This window comes from Convolutriloba macropyga, unplaced genomic scaffold, assembly GCF_964194025.1.
Source record: "Convolutriloba macropyga unplaced genomic scaffold, txConMacr16.3 SCAFFOLD_6182, whole genome shotgun sequence".
Taxonomy (NCBI): domain Eukaryota; kingdom Metazoa; phylum Xenacoelomorpha; order Acoela; family Convolutidae; genus Convolutriloba; species Convolutriloba macropyga.
In genome coordinates this window covers 5,001-11,949 of record NW_027451505.1, presented here as the reverse complement: position 1 = coordinate 11,949, position 6,949 = coordinate 5,001, and the positions used below count along the sequence as shown (strand labels likewise).

General features: G+C 41.8%; 1 non-coding gene and 1 pseudogene across 1 annotated transcript in view; both read left to right on the top strand.

Moving 5' to 3' along the window:
• The first annotated feature begins 4,934 nt into the window (after positions 1-4,934).
• On the top strand, positions 4,935-5,086 carry LOC142356754 (5.8S ribosomal RNA; annotated as a pseudogene).
• Positions 5,087-6,769: 1,683 nt separating this feature from the next.
• LOC142356755 (large subunit ribosomal RNA) overlaps positions 6,770-6,949 on the top strand; it is a 3,522-nt gene continuing 3,342 nt past the window's right edge. Inside the window, exon 1 of the ribosomal RNA XR_012761482.1 lies at positions 6,770-6,949. This exon is cut by the window's right edge and continues 3,342 nt beyond it. This is a non-coding gene — a ribosomal RNA (large subunit ribosomal RNA).

Here is a 6,949-nt window from a genome sequence, read left to right as displayed (position 1 = left end):
ATAGTTGCTGCGTTTAAAAAGCTCATAGTTGGATCTGTTTGAGTAGAACGGCAACATGGTCTTCAGTTAAATCTGTTGACTCGTTCCGCTCATCCTTCGCATCGAAGAAATAGTTTGCACTTAAATGTGACGAACTGTGGAAACGGTGTTTTCACCCTGAGAAAATTAGAGTGTTCAAAGCATCCTTTGGGATCGAATAATAAAGCATGGAATAATGGAGAATGACCCGCTACTCGATTGATGCCGGTTGGCTGAGTGCGGTAATGATTGAAAGGAACAGACGGGGGCATTTGTATTGCTACGTTAGAGGTGAAATTCTTGGATCGTGGCAAGACAAACTACTGCGAAAGCATTTGCCAAGAATGTTTTCATTAATCAAGAACGAAAGTCAGAGTATTGAAGAGGATTAGATACCCTCGTAATTCTGACCATAAACTATACCAACCTACAATTTGTCAAAGTCGATCTTGACTTGGCAAGAGATTAACCGGGAAACCAAAGTTTATTGGTTCCGGGGGAAGTATGGTTGCAAAATCGAAACTTAAAGGAATTGACGGAAGGGCACCACCAGGAGTGGAGCCTGCGGCTTAATTTGACTCAACACGGGAAAACTCACCCGGTCCAGACATCTTAAGGATTGACAGATTGAATATCTTTCATGATTATATGGGCGGTGGTGCATGGCCGTTCTTAGTTAGTGGAGTGATCTGTCTGGTTAATTCCGATAACGAACGAGATCTTCTCCATCTAAATAATGAAATTCACTATATGTGAATTCAAACACTTCTTAGAGGAACTATGCGGAATTAAATACCGCAGATGAAGTGAGGCTATAACAGGTCTGTGATGCCCTTAGATGTTCTGGACTGCACGCGCGCTACACTGTGTACTTTTAGATTGAGTACTCAGCCCTTGGTCCGAAATGGACTGGGCAATCAGAGAAAAGTACAGCGCTTCAAGGGGATCGTCTGTTGTAACTTGCAGACGTGAACCAGGAATTCCTGGTACTTATGAGTCAACAACTCATAGGGATTACGTCCCTGCCCTTTGTACACACCGCCCGTCGCTACTACTGATTGGATAGTTAAGCAAGAATTGCAAATTCCTACTGTTGGGACTTCGGTCTCCGGCAACGGGATGAAGCGGATCGAGCTTAATTGTCTAGAGGAAGTAAAAGTCGTAACAAGGTTTCCGTAGGGGAACCTGCGGAAGGATCAGTGATTGATTCCTTCGGGCATGGCTGCTGGTAGAGGCCATGTCTGTAGTGCGCATGACGCTCTGTCGCTAGAGATTGCTTGGCAACCAATCTCGAATTATGTATCGAGCTCAAAAACTACTTGTGTGGATACATAGTTCAGCAGTCATGGCAAGGGACTGCTTAAAGGGAGACTAGTTAGCAAAAGCAGCCTAGCAGAACTGCAGCTATCTAGATCTCAGAAGCTGGGTTATAGAAGCCCAGCTATAGACTTGTGAATGAGAAAGGCCTAAAAAGGTCCACAAGTCGCGTGGTTAGAACCGACACGCAAAAATCCCAGCGAGTGACAGAGCGTTGCGCTGTTCAGTGGGAAAGAGTTGAGCTACTCGGGGCGCCCACTGAACTTGCTCCGAGCCAAAGGCTCGAAAAAACACAGCTTAGCCTCAGATCCTTTACATAGAAGGCTAGCTAAAATAAACTTACCTTGGACGAGGGTAAAGTTTAGTCAGTTCTTAGGGGAGAGTAATCCACAGCTTCTCGCCCTCTGAACATTCTCCCAGATATGTAGGTCTGGGAGAGTCTCCTCCTGTTCTTCGGAATCTGGAGGTAGACAAAGACAGTACGATACGATCTTGCATCGGGATGACTAACCGATAATGATCATAATCTGACAATTTTTCCGGCTTGAGGCACCGGAGTCAGATTAAAGACACATACTGAACTAAAGGCGTATGTGCAAAGCTTGTCGGAGTGTAGAGAGTCAAGCTGAGTTGACTCGTCACGTGGTGATGACAACAGCCTGTGCAAAACACTCACAACTTTATCGTCTATGTGGAAAAGGTTGCTAACAGCGCTCTCTATGAGAGGCCCTCGCATATAACTATACGAGGAAAAGGCGATAGAGTTGTTTGAATGTGGGGCAGGTTCATCGACAAGCTAAGTTGATCACATTCTTGTTGTGGCATCCTACTAGAATTGGTCACGGTCTGCACCAACTCTCCCCAAGTTGGCCAGACTTAAAACTAGAAATAAGGTTTGCAGCTATGTGAACCTAGAAACTGTAAAGGAGTTGAAAGAACTTAAAGGAATTGAAAGAGGCCTTGAGGTATATCCTCTTGGTAAAGACCCACAAAAGCTCACAAAAGTGGCTTCGAAGGGCAAAACTGGTTCATCCAAAACAATTGGAGAGCTTAAAGCAGAACCAATTCGAATGAAACACTATTGGTGAAACTTCATCATGAGAACGTCACAAGCTGATCACGCTCTATGATATGACTAGTATTATGTTGCTTCTAGTAGGCTAAGCGCAAGCCGAAACATCAACATGTGAAAGTCGTAGAATTTTGCAATCAAACTGTGGCTAGTACTGTGATGTTACTAGTAACCTGGTGTTCCGTCATATGGCCAAGAGAGCATTTGAAGGCGAAACTTCTGCATGGGAAAGCTGCATCATGATCAAAATTTTATATCGAGTATTATGTTGACGTTAGTAGGCCTTGGCCGAAAACGCAGCATGTGAAAGGTATAGATAAAAGTTATTGTTGCAGTCAGTACTGTGTAGTTACTAGTAGCTGGATTTAAGCTCAAAATGAGACACTGTTGGTGAAACTTCATCATGAGAATGTCACAAGCTGATCAAGCTCTATGATATGACTAGTATTATGTTGCTTCTAGTAGGCTAAGCGCAAGCCGAAACATCAACATGTGAAAGTCGTAGAATTTTGCGATCAAATTGTGGCTAGTACTGTGATGTTACTAGTAACCTTGTGTTACGTCATATGGCCAAGAGAGCATTTGAAGGCGAAACTTCTGCATGGGGAAGCTGCATCATGAACAAAAGTTTATATCGAGTATTATGTTGACATTAGTAGGCCCTGGCCGAAAGCGCAGCATGTGAAAGGTATAGATAAAAGTTATCGTTGCAGTCAGTACTGTGTAGTTACTAGTAGCTGGATTTAAGCTCGAAATGAGACACTGTTGGTGAAACTTCATCATGAGAACGTCACAAGCTGATCACGCTCCATGATATGACTAGTATTATGTTGCTTCTAGTAGGCTAAGCGCAAGCCGAAACATCAACATGTGAAAGTCGTAGAATTTTGCGATCAAATTGTGGCTAGTACTGTGATGTTACTAGTAACCTTGTGTTACGTCATATGGCCAAGAGAGCATTTGAAGGCGAAACTTCTGCATGGGGAAGCTGCATCATGAACAAAAGTTTATATCGAGTATTATGTTGACGTTAGTAGGCCCTGGCCGAAAGCGCAGCATGTGAAAGGTATAGATAAAAGTTAGCGTTGCAGTCAGTACTGTGTAGTTACTAGTAGCTGGATTTAAGCTCGAAATGAGACACTGTTGGTGAAACTTCATCATGAGAACGTCACAAGCTGATCACGCTCTATGATATGACTAGTATTATGTTGCTTCTAGTAGGCTAAGCGCAAGCCGAAACATCAACATGTGAAAGTCGTAGAATTTTGCAATCAAACTGTGGCTAGTACTGTGATGTTACTAGTAACCTTTTCTTACGTCATATGGCCAAGAGAGCATTTGAAGGCGAAACTTCTGCATGGGGAAGCTGCATCATGAACAAAAGTTTATATCGAGTATTATGTTGACGTTAGTAGGCCCTGGCCGAAAGCGCAGCATGTGAAAGGTATAGATAAAAGTTATCGTTGCAGTCAGTACTGTGTAGTTACTAGTAGCTGGATTTAAGCTCGAAGTGAGACACTGTTGGTGAAACTTCATCATGAGAACGTCACAAGCTGATCACGCTCTATGATATGACTAGTATTATGTTGCTTATAGTAGGCTAAGCGCAAGCCGAAACATCAACATGTGAAAGTCGTAGAATTTTGCGATCAAATTGTGGCTAGTACTGTGATGTTACTAGTAACCTTGTGTTACGTCATATGGCCAAGAGAGCATTTGAAGGCGAAACTTCTGCATGGGGAAGCTGCATCATGAACAAAAGTTTATATCGAGTATTATGTTGACGTTAGTAGGCCCTGGCCGAAAGCGCAGCATGTGAAAGGTATAGATAAAAGTTAGCGTTGCAGTCAGTACTGTGTAGTTACTAGTAGCTGGATTTAAGCTCGAAATGAGACACTGTTGGTGAAACTTCATCATGAGAACGTCACAAGCTGATCACGCTCTATGATATGACTAGTATTATGTTGCTTCTAGTAGGCTAAGCGCAAGCCGAAACATCAACATGTGAAAGTCGTAGAATTTTGCAATCAAACTGTGGCTAGTACTGTGATGTTACTAGTAACCTTTTCTTACGTCATATGGCCAAGAGAGCATTTGAAGGCGAAACTTCTGCATGGGGAAGCTGCATCATGAACAAAAGTTTATATCGAGTATTATGTTGACGTTAGTAGGCCCTGGCCGAAAGCGCAGCATGTGAAAGGTATAGATAAAAGTTATCGTTGCAGTCAGTACTGTGTAGTTACTAGTAGCTGGATTTAAGCTCGAAGTGAGACACTGTTGGTGAAACTTCATCATGAGAACGTCACAAGCTGATCACGCTCTATGATATGACTAGTATTATGTTGCTTATAGTAGGCTAAGCGCAAGCCGAAACATCAACATGTGAAAGTCGTAGAATTTTGCGATCAAACTGTGGCTAGTACTTTGATGATGCTTGTAGCCAACCGAATTGGTTGAAAAGCCCAATAAGTAAGCTAACTTGGGAGAGCTTGTTGGAAACCAAATGCTACTAGATTGGTCCAAATACATCCTTCAACAGGGGATCACTTGGCTCGCTTTACGAAGAGGAGCACAGCTATATGTGTTAATTCGGTATGAATCGCAAGATTTGTTTACCGACCTCTCTAACGCAAAAGGCGGTCTCGGCTTCGGCTGTTGACTGCGTCCGATTCAGGGTTATATAACTCTCGATTGAACACATTGATGTTCTATTGTTGGTGCTTCCAATAAAATTGGAACACTTAAAGCAGAACCGATTCAAATAATAGCATTCTGATCAATGATTGCATTCCTTGATCAAGAACTGCTGGAGTCATTGTGATGGCGAATTTTCTTCATAAGAAAATTGCAAAGAGACGGAACTTAATGAGACTAGTATTATGTTGTTTCTAGTAAGCGGAAGCTGAAACAGCAACATGTGAAAATCAAGTTTTGTTCAATGATCTCGAGGCGATAAGTACTATGAAGCAACTAGTAGCCTAAGCATGACTCAGATTTGAGACAGTCAAAAAGACTGGCGAAACTTCTTCACATGAAAGTTACATAGAGAACTACAAATGTATACAGCGAGTATTATGTTGTTTCTAGTAGGCGAAAGCTGAAACATCAACATGTGAAAGTTGTCTGCAAACTGTAGAACGATATGTGATTAGTACTGTGCTGTTACTAGTAGCCAGTCTGACTGTAGAAGCCAAGACAAAGGGAAACTAATGCATCTGAAAAGGACAAGTTATGGAAAGGTATGCACGATAAGTATTATGTTGTTTCTAGTAAGCGGCAGCTGAAACATCAACATGTGAACGTCGTTGTGTACAGTAACCTAGAACTATATAGTCCTTAGTAACGTGCATTTACTAGTACCTGTAATTGGTATTCAGACTCAGGCAGTTTGGAATAGTTTGGCAAAGATGCACCAGAGAAAACTGGGATTTGATACAGAAATTGTTGAATACAAGTATTATGCTGCTTCTAGTAGGTTGAATCCGAAACATCAGCATGTGAAAATTGAAAACATTTCTGGTTCGAATTGTCACAAGTATTTGGTGATCTGAGTAGCCAAACTCACTACAACGCCAATTGAAGGCAAAAATTCTCAACGGGAAAAGCTATTCTCATTGAATGAGCTAACAAGACGAGTATTATGTTGCTTCTAGTAGGCGAAAGCCAAAACATCAACATGTGAAAGTCTTGCTGAACAAATTTAATGTTGTTGAGCTCAGTACCGTGTGAATTAGTAGCCATAATTGGCGAGCGAAAATTGAACTGGCGAAACTTCGTCTTTGGAAAATTGCAGATGCCGAGCACTTATTTTGCAACGAGTATTATGTTGACTGTAGTAAGCGAAAGCCGAAACAGCAACATGTGAAAGCTGTTGAAATTTGTGGTCATTTTGCAATAAGTACAAGGAGTGTAACTAGTAGCCAGGTCAAAATTTGGGATAAGAATGAGCAAAAATTCTGCATGAGAACAGTTGAAATTATGAAACTAAATTACAAAGACTAGTATTATGTTGTTTCGAGTACGCGAAAGCGGAAACATCAACATGTGAACGTTTGTAACGAAGTTTCGTTAATTTTCAGCCTAGTACTGAGCAAGAACGAGTAGCCTCATCTCCAATCCCACGCAAAATGTAGTGAAATATGTGAGTGAACCTTATTCACGGTGAGGGTTTCCCGAGGTCTGTATTGCAGCGAGTATTATGTTGCTTCTAGTAAGCGAAAGCTGAAACAACAACATTTGAAAGTTGGAATTAATGACTGAATGGAAACTTCGACCTGTGTTTGATAGTAGTAGCGAACAAAACTGCTGAATCGGTTTCTGTCTCATATTGGTCAGTGAACCAATTAAGAGACAATCAACTACATAACCTGAATTGGGCGAGAGAACCCCCTTAACTTAAGCATATCAGTAAGGGGAGGAAAAGAAATCAACTGAGAATCCCTTAGTAATGGCGAATGAACAGGGAAAAGCTCATCGGGAAGAGAAATGGCAACATTTCTCGGTGTCCGGTATGGTTTGATGCTAGACTGGTGAATTTGTCCT